The sequence below is a fragment of the Physcomitrium patens genome, chromosome 17, assembly GCF_059467195.1.
Source record: "Physcomitrium patens ecotype Gransden chromosome 17, ASM5946719v1, whole genome shotgun sequence".
NCBI classification, from domain to species: Eukaryota; Viridiplantae; Streptophyta; class Bryopsida; order Funariales; family Funariaceae; genus Physcomitrium; species Physcomitrium patens.
The window spans coordinates 5,117,030-5,132,093 of NC_143426.1; positions in this window are offsets into that span (position 1 = coordinate 5,117,030).

Consider the following 15,064-nt stretch of genomic DNA (forward strand, 5'->3'; position numbering starts at 1 on the left):
AGAGTGTAAGCATGAAAGCAAACTTAAGGTTTTATTCCATAATCACAAATAAATCTTCATACAAACTCTTTCTACAAAAAAATTCACAAGACTTAATTTGACAAGAATGTCAAGTCAAGGAGATTTTTTTCCACTATACTCTTCCAATCTTAAGTTAGATGAAACTCCAATGGATATGGAAATACTAAATAGATGAAAAATCTCAAAACTAACACAAACTATCAAAATCTACTAAATATACTACTTTGACATGGTTTGATCCTTGGGGCCACATCACATGATAATTAATATATTATAATAAAGTCATTAGAGGTCTATAAAGAGGTCTATTATAATAAAGTCATTAGAGGTTTAGAAAAAAATAACTATCAATAAAATAAATAATGTGATGAAAAAATCAATAGAAAATATTATATTATTTTGTTTGTAGTCCATTCTTAAGATTTAATAGAGTTGAAGTATTTTTTAATCATAAACTTTAATAATAGTTTAATTTTTCAAAAAAATACTTTGGACATCTTTTCTATAAAAATTAATTTAATTTTTTGACCAAGATAAAATCTATATATATATATATATATATATATATATATATATATTGTATCCTACATCTTGGTCTTATTTGAGCAAAAAAATTATTATTAACATAAAATCAAACATGTATGAGACTTAAAATAATTTCAAATTACAGCATGTTTATGAATTGATGCCATAACTATACATGACCACAAAAATTAACAACCATAAATTTCAAGCCATTACACATATTCAAAACTTAATCAAGTTGCAAATAATAAATGATATCAATATTTACGAAGATTCTTAGATGATTATTAATTTTTTAGAAATTTCAAATGAAGACTATTAGTAAACCACATTATTTTATACAATAAGCCATTTTTTTGTTTATTTATTTATTTATTTATATTTAAGATATCAATAAAATATTTTATTTTAAAACAATACAATATAATATAAAAAATTGAAATTTTGTACATATTTTATTTTTACATAAATTTAAAATATTATATATCTAATTTTAAGATTTAATGTACTATTCAAAATATAAAGATCCTGTATAAAAATAATTACATTTGTACAAATTGTCGGTTTGACATTGCTATCTAATACACTTATTACAAAAAAATATATATTTTAAAATAAAAATATATTTGTCATAATATCTAAATAGTTAATTATTACATCTAAGTAATATTTTTAGAGTTTTAAAAAAAAAAGAAAAAATATTTAAAGCTAAACTAATCTATATAATTCTTTTTTAGTATTTATATTTATAATTTTTATTCTTTATATTTGATTAGTAGAATTTTTTTATTATTAATAGTTTTGTATGATTTTTAGTGAGGTTGTCTATAGTTTATTTCAAATAATAATTTTTATATTTATTTTTTATCATATAGATAGAATACATATGATAAACTTGTAGAAAGAAAACAACAAAATCATTGGCCAAAGGAATCTTTGTTTTAAATTATATTTGATTTAATTTAATAAAAATATTCTTTATTTTTATAAAAAATATAATTTTTATAAAAAATATAATTTTTTAAAAAAATATCAATTTTTTAAAAAAATATCAATTTTTTAAAAAAATATCAATTTTAAAAAAAAATATCAATTTTTTAAAAAAATATCAATTTTAAAAAAAAATATCATTTTTTTAAAAAATGATAAATTTAACAATAAAAGGAATATTAGACATAATTTTTAATGTATAATATTTAATTTCTTCTATTACATTTCAAATTTCAAACATATTTGAATTAAGTAGAATATTTTTTTATCCAACAATTAGTACAAAAACATATTTTTTCATATATCAATAATCTCTAATGAATTCTAGATACATTTAGAATTAATACAAAGCATCACAACTAATAAAAATAAAGTTTGTAACTATGTAAGTCTTTAACTTTAAAAAAACTAATGCTACTTAAGAATCAAAAAGCATAAAAATAAAAGTCTTATTTATTTTTTTGTAAAAATTTACAAAGAATCTAAGATTTAATAATAGCATTTATTTGATTAATATATTATTTAATTTTAAATCATAATATATCAATTTAAAACATAAAATTTTGACACTTTGCATATAAATTATTAAATTTGTACAAATAGAATTTTAAACCATATTATTTATAAAGTTTAAAATCATTTATATCTATATGACAAATCATCACAAAGAAATATGTATATATTTCAATCATGTCATAGATATATATATTTACTCCAATAATTATCTATATAATTAGATAAAAGTAGATAAAAATAGAATAATTTTATAATATCTTCTAAAAAAACTTCTTAGAAGCTTTTTAGATGTGGTTTTGACTTCACATGTGTTTGTAGTTGATTGATAGGTTAAAATCTAGTTAATTAGTTAACTATGTATTACACATTGTCATATGGTGTGATTTTTCATCTAAGAATATACTAGATACCTAGTTGTAGAGAATTTAGCTTTAACCTATTGGCCAAGTTGCAATAAGTGATATATTCTTGTTATAGAAGATAACTAAATACAATAATATCAAAAGATATTCTACTAATAAAATCCATTTATATTTAAGAAGCTTTGTACATAAGGCTTTCTAAAGCATCTAGAAATGTCTTAACATCCTTTGTTATACCAAATCATAACTAATCATTTGCTGGTAAGTTAGATTTCTCATAAGTTCAAAAAAGATTCATAATCTTCTCACAAAAATCCATCTTTATATAATAATTTTATCCTAGCTCTATATCTCCATCTTTAACATATATATAAAGTCTTCGCTCTCAAAAATCTCTTTATTTTGCATAAAATGTCCAAATAGTAGCAAAATACTTTCAAAACATTTTTCTCCTCCAAAGGATTTTTTCTCTTCAAAATTTAGAAAATCATATCTCTTGATCCAATAGTTCAATTTTTCTCAAATTATTAGACAATAAAGAATTTACAAGCACCCAAATACTATTTTCTTCATATCTCAAAAATCCAAATTTCAAATGCAACAAAATTTTTATATAAATTTTAGTAATATGATAGTATACATTCTTAAAAATTTTGAGCCAAAAACTTGTCAAATTGCTAAAGATATAGCTCAAAATACAACCACTAGTAAATCAAGTCACTTATTACTTTTAGATTGCAAGTGCTGACTTCAACTTCCTTTATTTCTTTCATCCCACCTTAAAATTTATCAAACAATATGTAAAAAATTTAGTTTAAAAAGTGCTCTCTTTAATCCCAATTTTCGATCCACCATTGCTTTCTATACGCATACATTATGTCCAAAAGTCTGACAATAGGTACAAAACCAACATCTTAACTTTGAGTTCCTATATTTCTTTTATAAAAATTCCAAATGACTCAAAATTTGCCCCAAAACCATAACTAAAAATCTAAACTTCTTGATCATAGCCTCTTAAGTTCAAATGCCTCTAGAAGAGTAATCCTAATCTCTAATAAGACCTCAAGTAGTCTCTTTGAAGTCCATTAGGTATGAATTTTGACCAATAAGAATGGAGATTTTATCATCCATTTTCATTCATTCATATGGTTGGTCTAGCTATTCTTTTTTTTTTACATAAAAATCCTTCTTTAATTTTTTTTTTTTTTTTTTTTTTAATAAGTTTTGTATAATATGTGCCCTAAATACCAAATAAAAGATTTTTTTTTTCAAGAGTCACTAATGTCTAATAAAGGTGGCTCTAAATATATAAAAACTATTATCAATATAAAATCAATCTCAATAATAGCTCTTTTAAACTAACTATTTCAAAGTGGTAATCTAATTATATTTTGTGACTAATTAAAATCCAATAATATGGCTCTCACTACATTATATAGTAAATTATATATTAAATATATATGCACATTATTTTTACAATGTAGCTAAACTACAACATGACAATGTATTGATAGTTTGTAAAATAAGCTAACTATGTGGTGCACATATAAAAAACTTGTCTTGCAAATTAAGATAGATGTCCTACAAAGTCAACACATTTTAGAGGTCCTATAAAACATCACTATGTAGCTTCTAGTTAGATAATATATATGGAGGCAAGAGTGAAACATTCTTCACTCTTATCAAGACCATTTTAGTCCTCAGTCTTGTTTCAAGACTTTCAAGTCTTCTTGTCTTTGGCAATAGCCATTCTACTTCAATATATTACTATCCTTAAGTGATTTCCTATTCTTTTTGAGTAATACAAGAATATATTAAATTTCTTTTTTTTTTTGAGATTCATGTCCTTGATAAACCATCTTCTAAATATAAATATATATATATATATATTATGGCAATAAATACACTTAATAGTATAATAAAAAAGGATATAAATTTAAATATTTCTTCTATAAAGTAATTCAAGGAGAAAAATGAGTAGAATAAACAAGAAGAGACAAAAACCAGCTCTTATTGGCTATATATTTCATTGCTTTTATCAAAAGTAAAGCAAAAATTTAACTCTCAATTGATCAGAGATCAAAATCTATATGATTTTTGAAATAAGATTAAACTATTTCAAAAACCTAAGATCCTTCTAATCTACATCAATATAAAGTCTCGTCACAAAATATGACAAAATAGACCAAGACAAAATTGAACAAAACTAAACAAAATAGGACATGAAAGACAAAACAAAATAAACAAAAATAAAAAAAAAACAGAACTAAACAGAAAGATGCAAAACCAAATTTTACTAAGAGAAAGGATCCAAAGCTATATTTGACAAATGCCTCAAAAGGCCTTGATTAGTCCTATTTATACCTTCTCATATTATCCTAGATTTTTTAGAATGTTCGTAGGTGGTGGACCTTACTTTAATTACTACCTTAAATTCTTTTTTAGAAGGTTCTATAGTAGGCCCTATCTAAATAACTATCCTAAATTCTTTCTAGAATATTCTACTGTGGATCCTACATGGTCTACTAACCTAACTCTAATTCTAAAAACTTCTATAGTTCTAACTATTTATACAATTATCTTATTTATACAACAATCTTATCTATATTCTATTACAGTTAATCTTCCTCTGCTAATGCGGAATGTCCTTATTTTTCTCTTGATGGTATTTCCAAATTGCCTTTTGGCAATAGATGGGGTTTTGTGCAGGTTTCCATGTTGCATTGTCAATGGGATAACCTTTTCAAAAAACTTTATACTGAAGTTGTGGACGTCCACTGCCACGATGAGGTAGTGATGCTCCAAAATGTTCTCCACTTCATATTCTTGTTGGTCATCAACTACAACTGGTGGTGGTGGTAGTAAGTGTCGATCTAAAAAGTGCTTTGGCTTGGTATGAAATTCCTTTACTTATAAAACATGGAAGCTTAGATAGACTCAAATATGTAGCGAAGACTTGAGGTAGTATGTGACATCAAAAATCAGTGCAAAAATATGGAAATGATGAAGCCACCAAGGTATTAGTTTATGGATTTGGGTTGATGTAACAAGTGGCAAGTTGGCGTTAAAGAGTAATACCTAATCATCCTCCTAGAAAATCTTGTGTCATTGATGGTTATCCGCATATTACTTCTATCAATTCTATATAATAAAAAGGTAGTGTTGTGCCTCTTATAAGGTCATTGTAAGCCATTGTATAAATTCCTCTATTGTTGATTTATTAGTGTCAATGGGATGATAGAGAATTGCTTGCATAATTAGATGTTGACTAATATAAAGAAAAATTATTGAATGACTAATACTTGCTTGAATACTATCATTGTAAGCAAACTTCAAAGGATCAAGTATTCAATTCAATCATTATGATAAACCACTATAAATGCCTACAATATATCTTCCAAATTCTAATTTGCATGCTCTGTTTGCCTATTTGTTTGGGGATGGAAGGCTATAGATATAGCAAATTATATACCTAGTAGCTTGAATAAGACTTACCAAAAATTTTCCTTGAAGTATGGATCTTGATCTAAAACAATGATCTAGTCTAGTTTCAAGAGTCTTTAGTTTTCTTGTCTTTTAGCAATAGCCATTCTAATTTCTTTCTTAATATACATATTGAATTATTTCTATTTTGTCATCTTTCTTTGAGAGAAGTCTCACTAGTTTATATCTTTATCAAGTTCTTGTCATTGTCAGTAATTTATGGTGACAAAAGATAATATCAAAAAAGACTCGTGCAAGCATTGAAGCATCAATATCCGAGCACACCGCAGCCAAGTGAAGTTACTTCAAGAGTTGACCCATAAAGACAATAACTATGATATGATTATGATGTATTTACAGTAAACACATAATAAGATCTATAGTCATCTGCTTCCAATGTGCCGTAAGTAGCAAAATTGGTTGTAATGGTCTAGAAGACACTACATTGCATACTTTATAATGTTGACATGATTTATAAGAGCATATAAAGGTTTGAATATCATGGTTCAAACCTGCCTAAATCCATATCCTTGAGATCCATTCTAGAGTCTTTTTTCATCCTAGATGTCCAAATATTACGATGTAATGTCCCTCCTAAAGTATGCACGTCTAAAGTTTAGCATTGTTGAGTATATAAATTTACTTCTTGAAATAGAACAAGCCATCACTAAGAGTATAATCTTGATATTATATATTGTCCACCTTCAGCCGATCGCTAACCATCTTGAAATAAACATCCCAATGCGTAGCTTCCTTCTATTCTGCCTCTTTGATTAGATCTACAATGATACTACTAATGGTAGTGACTTCTGCCTTGTCTATCAATTTGTCCTTAAAGATTGGTCTTCACAATAGGCTCTTTGATACAATATGTTTTTGCCCTTGCTTGTATTCAAGCTAGATATCAAAAAGCTGCAACTATTCTTCCCAACAATGATGTCACAATTTCATATTTTTTAGATGTAAATTATGTAACAAGGATCAATAGTTAATCCAAACAACCATTGGCTTTTCTAATAGATAGTGCCGCCATACCTTTGTGGCATGTATAATTATTAATTGCTCTTGATCACGTGTAAAGTAATTGAGCTTTAGCCTTCTGAGCTTGTGTGATTCATACACCATAAGATTGAAGGCTCCTATCAATTTTTTTTTAAAAGACCGCTCTAATAGCAAAGTCGGAAGCATCAATGTTAAGCATATAAGGAAGATTAGGATCATACGATTACAATATTGAAGCAGTAATGAGTGTCTCCTTCAACTTATCAAAGGCATTTTGGTACTCCAATTTCCATTCAAATGGGACACCCTTCTCTAATAGATTTGTCAATAAAGCATGAATGTGAGCAAATCTGCAAACAAAATGGTGATAGTATCCAGCAAGGCTTAAAAATGAGCAAACTTCAAAAGTATCTTTCAGGGTTGGCCAATCTTTTATTGCTTTCTCCTTAACTTGTTCTATATGCATGCATTTGGAGGACACCATATGCCTCAAAAAGGTGACTTCTAACTTTCAAAGTTCACATTTTGATTGCTTGCAATAGAAGCGATTATCTTGTAGTTGGAGCATCAATTCTTGTAGGTGTTGCTCATGCTCTTCAGGGATTTTGTTATATACAAGGATATCATTAATGAAGATGACTACATACTTATTTAAAAGATCTTGAAATAATATGTTGATTTGATCCATGAAAGAGGCTAAATGTCAAGGACAAGAACTCGATAAAAAAACAATTCAAATAAGTGAGCATTCACTCAAGAGAGGTAACAAAATATATATATATATATATACAAGTATATATATTGAAAGAGAAACTGGAATGGCTATTGCCAAAAGACAAGAAAACTAGAGACCCTTGAAACTAGACTAGAAGCAAGAAAGGAGTTGACAAGAGTGAAGAAGCCTTCACTCTTGTCTCTATATATACTCTCTAACTAGAGGCTACGTGGCGACGTTCTATAGGACCTCCAATATGTGTTGACTTTGTAGGGCACATGCCTTGACTTACAAGGCAAGTTTTTCTACTTGTGGGCCACATAGTTAGCTTGATCTTCAAGCTAACAACATGTGTGGCACATGGCCAACTTGTTGACCACGTTTCTAATCCAAAAAGTCAATTAAAGACACCTATGAAGTCAAAGCAGCGTCTAGGAAATTTCTAGGAAGCTTTTATATTAAATATTATAGAATTAACTTACTTTTACTTATTTTTACTTACTTCTATCTATTTCTATATGTAATTATTAGCTTACATGATTATGGCCGTGACATTACCCCCCTTTCTAGAGACGAGTTCCACGAGGAGTGGTCATCATATGTTGAGGAAATCTATGAAGCGACGAATTGTATTCGCCACATACTCTGATCTCTGTTCTCTTCGAAGATGATTGATAGTGCCTCTCAACCATCGGTAGTGTCCCATACCAGGGCGGGAAGACCACCCAGTTATTTGATCATTGTTAAGGCCTTCGTAACTTCCTTCGAATAGAATATTTTGAACACCATGAGGAATTATTCCTACCTCTAGTAAAATCACCAAACATCGGGAGTCCCTTCCCAAATCGTGATACCAAACGCATTGTATCTCACCATCTATTCGAGAAAGAACATGTCGTTCTTGAAGATCTTCATCTCGATTGCGTCGTCTTGAAGGTTGTGACAATCGTAATGTCTCGTCCGGCAGGTCAGCAAATGAAGGCTCTTGAGTTGAATCCACTAGTTGTTGGTTCTCCATCTCCTGAGCGCCACTACTACAATGAAGCTACGAATAAGAATTGAAAGTAGAATGTTATCTTGCCTAGATGTTGTTTCTTTTATAAAGAAGGTTTTCATCTTGATTTTCATGGATGTCGTCGATGAAAAGCCTCTACCACCTTTGCTGCATTTGCAAGATTCTTCATTAGCTCCCATGTACGTTCACTAATATCATATCCGCACCAATGGACAAGATATTCTATTTTATTTCGACGTCGCTTTGAATCTAAGACTTCTTCTACTTCAAACTCTTCATTATTGTCCACTTCTATAGGAAAAGGTGGAGCTTGTCGTCTTCTTGGTATGTCCACTGTCTTGTATGGTTCAAGAAGAGACACGTGGAATACTGGATGGATTTTCATTGTCTTCGATAGATGTAAACGATATGCAATTGGATTGATTTGGCAGAAATAGAAAATGGTCGCAGCCTTCGATAGTCCAACTTCTCGCAAGGACGAGTGGTCTTGATATTACGACGAAGTAGCCATATCTTATCACCCACGTTGAGTTGTGGTTGCTCCTTACGATATACATCTGCGTTTATCTTTTGTCGTTCTTGAGCTTCCTTCAATTGCGCCTTCATTATTGCATGTAACTCTGACAACCGATTTGCCATATCTTCTGCTGCAGGATTATCAACTTTTGAAAAATCAAAAGCATCAAGTCGTGGATGATAGCCATAATTGGCAAAGAAAGGTGTTTGTTGCATGGAAGAATGTACCGTATTATTATAAGCAAACTCTGCCAATGGCAGAAGGGTTGTCCAATCATCTTGTTGGTAGTTGATGGTACACCTTAAATACTGCTCCAAGACTTAGTTTACGCGCTCTGTTTGTCCATCAGTTTGAAGATGGAAAGCCGAAGATAGCTTTATGTCTACTTTTAAAATCTTGAAAAGGGTCCTCCAGAATCTCGACACAAATTGAGTTCTCCTATCCGATATGATATCTTTAGGTAATCCATGATAGCGATAGATATTATCAATGAAAAACTTAGCTGTTTCTTCACCTGTGATAGATTTTGTACATGGCACAAAATGTGCCATCTTGGTGAAATGATCTACTATCACAAATATAGAATCATAAGATCTTGAGCTTAGAAGATCTGTGATGAAATCCATAGAAACAGAAGACCATGGTTGTTCTGGTATAGGTAATGGCTGAAGAAGTCCGTAAGGTCGATGACGAGGAGTTTTTGATCTTGAACAAATATTACATGATTGTACAAAGTCTTTGACTGACTTCCACATTTGTGGCCACCAAAAATCTCTTGATATGAGTTCCAAAGTCTTGTTATATCCAAAGTGTCCTGCTGCTGGAAAATCATGACGTGCTTGAAGAACACGTAAACGTGCTTCTCCTTCTGGAACATATAGGCGTCCTTCAAAATATAATAGATTATTTTTGAACTCGAACTTAGAAGAATCATGAGACTTGGAAGAATTATTCTCAATATCATGAACAAGAGGGCCTGAGGACATACTGGACTGGATTTGCTTGAGAAAAGTTGAATCAACAGTCAATGTTGATTTCATTGCTCGGAGATGAAATTGCTCCGGTTTCAAGAGGACCGTTCTTTGTTGCTCAAAAGTTGCATCTCCTTCTTTTGGTACAAAATAAGAACGTCTAGACAATGCATCGGACAAACCTTGTTGTTTTCTTGGCCGATAAGTGATAATGAACTCGAATCTTGACAAAGACATACTCCAACGAGCTTGATGACGATTCAACATGCGTGCTGACATGAAATACTCGATGTTCTTGTGATCTGTATACACAGTAACTGGACTAGAAGCGCCTTCTAGATAATGACGCCATTCTTGAAAAGAATCCACAATTGCAAGCAGTTCTTTATCGTGGATCTCATAATTGATCTCGGCTGCTGAGAATTTTCTTGAATGAAAAGCTATCGGATGAAGTTTGTCATATGTTCCCATTTGTGACAAAACTGCATCCAAGGTAAAATCTGATGCGTCTGTTTCCATAAAAAATGCCTTGAAAAAGTCAACACGATATAAGACTGGTGCAGATACAAACGATGTCTTCAAGGCTTCAAATGTTGCTTCCGCTTCTTGATTCCATTGGAATTTGTCTTTATTGGTCAAGCATGTAAGTGGAGCTGCAACTCGTGAAAAATCTTTGATGAAGATCCAATAGTAATTGGCAAATCTCAAGAAACATTGGACATCTTTTATTGTCCTTGGAATCTTCCAATCCATGATTGTCTGGACTTTCTTAGAATCTATCATGAGACCATCATTTGAAATGATATATACTAAAAAGTCAACTTGAGTAGTGTGAAATACACACTTTTCCATCTTGGTGTACAATCTTGCATCTCTAAGTTTTTGTAATACTTGACGAACATGTATTTTATGTTCTTCGACGTTCTTAGAATAGATCCGGATATCGTCTAGGTAGCAGACAACAAAATTGTCTAAGAATTCATGAAATACATCATTCATGAGATGTTGAAAAGCAGCTGGTGCATTCATGAGTCCAAAAGGCATGACATTATATTCAAAATATCCGTACCTGGTTCGAAACGCAATCTTCTATTCGTCTCCTTCCTTGATTCGTACTAGATTATATGCTCCTCTTAGATCTATTTTTGTATAAATCTTAGCTTGATTCAACTGGTCAAGGAGTCTTGATATCAAAGGTAATGGATACCTGTTCTTGATTGTGATCTTGTTGAGTCCTCGATAGTCAACACACATTCGCAAAGATTCATCTTTTTTCTTTACGAATAGAATTGGAGCTCCTGCTGGAGATTTTGAATGGCGTATGAAATTCTTTGCTAAATTCTCATCAATATATGTCTTGAGTTCAGCCAACTCATCTTGCGATAAACTGTAAATTGGTCCAAATGGTGGCTGAGTTCCTTCCTTGAGGTCGATTGAACAATCATATAGGCGATGCTCAGGAAGAATATCTGCATTCTTTTTCTCAAAAACGTCTTGATAATCCTGATATTGACTTGGAATGCCACTTGAAGTCTTTACGCTTTCAAAAATAGGTGCAGCATAAATAGCAAAAGTTGATCCTTCTTTTGCTGCGTATATAAATGCTTTTGCACCTATAAATACCGATTTTACTATACTAGATTTATAACTTTTTACTTGGTTGGTAGAACTATTAATAATGCTTTGGGAAAAGTCAAGTTTACGAGAATTCCAATCTATTCGAGGGTTATATTTTTCTAGCTAGGATAAACCTAAAATAATTGGATTGGACGGGGATTTAATTATGTTAAAAGCTATGTAGTTAACATGACCGTTTATTGTTACTTTTATAGGGCGAGTTTCATGAGTGATATCTCCAGAAGACAAAGGACGGCCATCAATGACTTCTACATGTACGGGTTTAGTTTTCTGTACAAAAGGTATTTTATGACTTTTAATAAATTGTCCATCTAAAAAACATGCTGAGGCTTCCGAATCTAATAAAGCAAAGGCTTTGTAATTCTTAGGTTTTTAAATATAATTCTATTATAAAACAAGAAGAGGGTTTTGGGGAGAGGATAGGACCTTCATTAGGAATTGTACAAGATTCCAGCTGCACGGTCCCTATTGTAGCTGGACAAATCCGTTTTCCGACATGTTGTCTTCTTTGACCGTCGTACCCCTCATTTTATAGTTACGTTGTTTCTTTGGATAATGTTGAGCGATGTGCTTAGGTTCTCCGCAGTATAAACATAATCCTTCTTGACGATGACAAATCTTTTCTTGCTCAGTTAGGGGTTTAAAACGTACTGCGTCAATTTACATGTCTTCTACTTCCTAATGTACATTTGGCGAAGATGCTGATGTTGCCACTGAGTAATAACGTTGAGGTTCCCGTGTACGACTCTCGGATCGAAATTTAAAAAGTCGATTCTCACATTTTACCACAAAATTGATTGCTTGACTCAAAGTTTGAGGATCAGGTAAGTTGAGCATCAATTTCTTTACTTCGTATTGCAATCCATAAAGAAATTGACTGATGAGTGCAGCATCATCCCACTTGATGTCAATTGCAAGTTGTCAAAATTGTGAAGCATACATTATTACAGAGCGGTTTCCTTATCGCAGAATTCGAATCTTGTTTGTTGCGACACGAGTTGCATCGTGTTCACCATACATAGATCGAAACTCTACCAAAAAAGCTTCTAAATTGTCCAATATTGGATTTTGTTGTTCGAGAAAAGACGAAAACCACGATAATGCAGAACCAGAAAGTAGAGTGCCAATAAACCTGACTTGTGATCCTGGAGTTGGATAGCTTTGCGGTTGAAGTTCAATTGCCAATTGTACTTGATTGATGAACCCTCGAAACTTTGATCTTGTACCATCAAATTTCTCGGGTAAAAAAATTCTTGGTTCTCTAGTGCTTACAGGGTGTTGTACAATTGGAGAAGAAATGTGATTTGGTGCAGATGTTGAAGCAGCTCCGATCATCTCTATGTCTCCACTTTCTGCTATTCTTGTTCTTTCTTCTGTTGGTGAATTGAGTTGATGCATCGCAAGCATTAACTCCCTCAATTGTTCTTGCATTTGTGCCATTGCACTCTTTATTTCAACAAGCTCTGCCATAATGATACTAAGAAGAAAAATTTGTCTGATATTACTCAAGACAAAAGAAAAAGAAAAGACTTGATAACAAAGAAGATACTAAGAACAATATCAGTTTAGAAGTGGGTAATCCGCAAACTTCTAATACGCTTATGTCTTGTCAAGAGAAAGGAGTAATCCACTCTTACTCAAGAAAAACAAAGCTCTGATATTGTAAGTGCACTCTTCTCAATCTTTCAAGGAGAAGAACTCGATAAAAAAATAATTCAAACAAGTGAGCATTCACTCAAGAGAGGTAACAAAATATATATATATACAAGTATATATATTGAAAGAGAAACTGGAATGGCTATTGCCAAAAGACTAGAAAACTAGAGACCCTTGAAACTAGACTAGAAGCAAGAAAGGAGTTGACAAGAGTGAAGAAGCCTTCACTCTTGTCTCTATATATACTCTCTAACTAGGGGCTACGTGGCGACGTTCTATAGGACCTCCAATATGTGTTGACTTTGTAGGGTACATGCCTTGACTTACAAGGCAAGTTTTTCTACTTGTGGGCCACATAGTTAGTTTGATCTTCAAGCTAACAACATGTGTGGCACATGGCCAACTTGTTGACCACGTTTCTAATCCAAAAAGTCAATTAAAGACACCTATGAAGTCAAAGCAGCATCTAGGAAATTTCTAAGAAGCTTCTATATTAAATATTATAGAATTAACTTATTTTTACCTACTTTTACTTACTTCTATCTATTTCTATATGTAATTATTAGCTTACATGATTATGGCCGTGACACTAGAGCATTAGTGAGGCTAAAGGATAAAACTAGCCATTTGAAATATCCATAGCACATATAAAATATCATCTTTTTGGTATCCTCTCTTATAATAGGTATTTGCCAATAGCCACTTTAAAGATCCAATTTACTAAAGATGGTCGTATTTACTAAGTTGATCAAGAAGATTATCTACACATGAAAGTACATATGCATTTTTAATAGTCTACTTATTGAGGCCTTGATAGTTGATGCAAAGGCAAAGTCCACCATCTTTCTTGAGTGCAAAGAGTACATGTACTCTCTATGGTGATGTGCTTTCTTGAATGAAGCTTTTTTCTAAGAATTCGTCTAATGTCTTCCATAGTTCTTTAAGTTCTTTTGGTGTTAGGTGATAAATTAGTTGACTTGTTGGTTTTGTTGAGGCAATAATTCTATTTGAAATGAGACACCTCAATGACGAGGTACGCTATTAGGTAGGTTGGTTGGAAAGACATCTTGATATTTCCATATGAGTTCTTCTACTCGTTCTACTCCCTCAATTGACTTTTACACTACTAACGTAAGATTTGGAACCACCATATATATTCGTTGTTCATGTTTTATTTGCTTTTCCATGAAGTTTGTCCCTACGAGTAAGTCTTTAGTTGTAGATTGTCTTTCCTCTTTACTTAATATAGAGGTGTGAAGAGTCACTTTGCATCTTCTATCTTTAAAAGAGATTGTCCTTGCTACTCAATCAACTTACTTAATTCTCATCCCTAGCTATGGCATACCAAAAATAACATCATACTTTAGCTTAGTTATCTTGAATTTTTCTCTTAAGATGTAGGCATCTATCAATTTCAAGGTTTTTTCTTCACTTATCTCACTCAATACGTTCTCTTAGTCATTTATAAGATATATACTTTCTTCCTTGATTTTCTTAATTTTAATTCCAAATCAATCAGTAATTTCAGTTGAGATATAATTTTTTGTAGAGTCACAATCTATAAGTACTCGACATGGTTGTTTTCTTAGTAGTCTCGTCAGATATATGAGTTGAATATTTTTATAGTTATCTAAGGCCATGCCATTTGTCTCT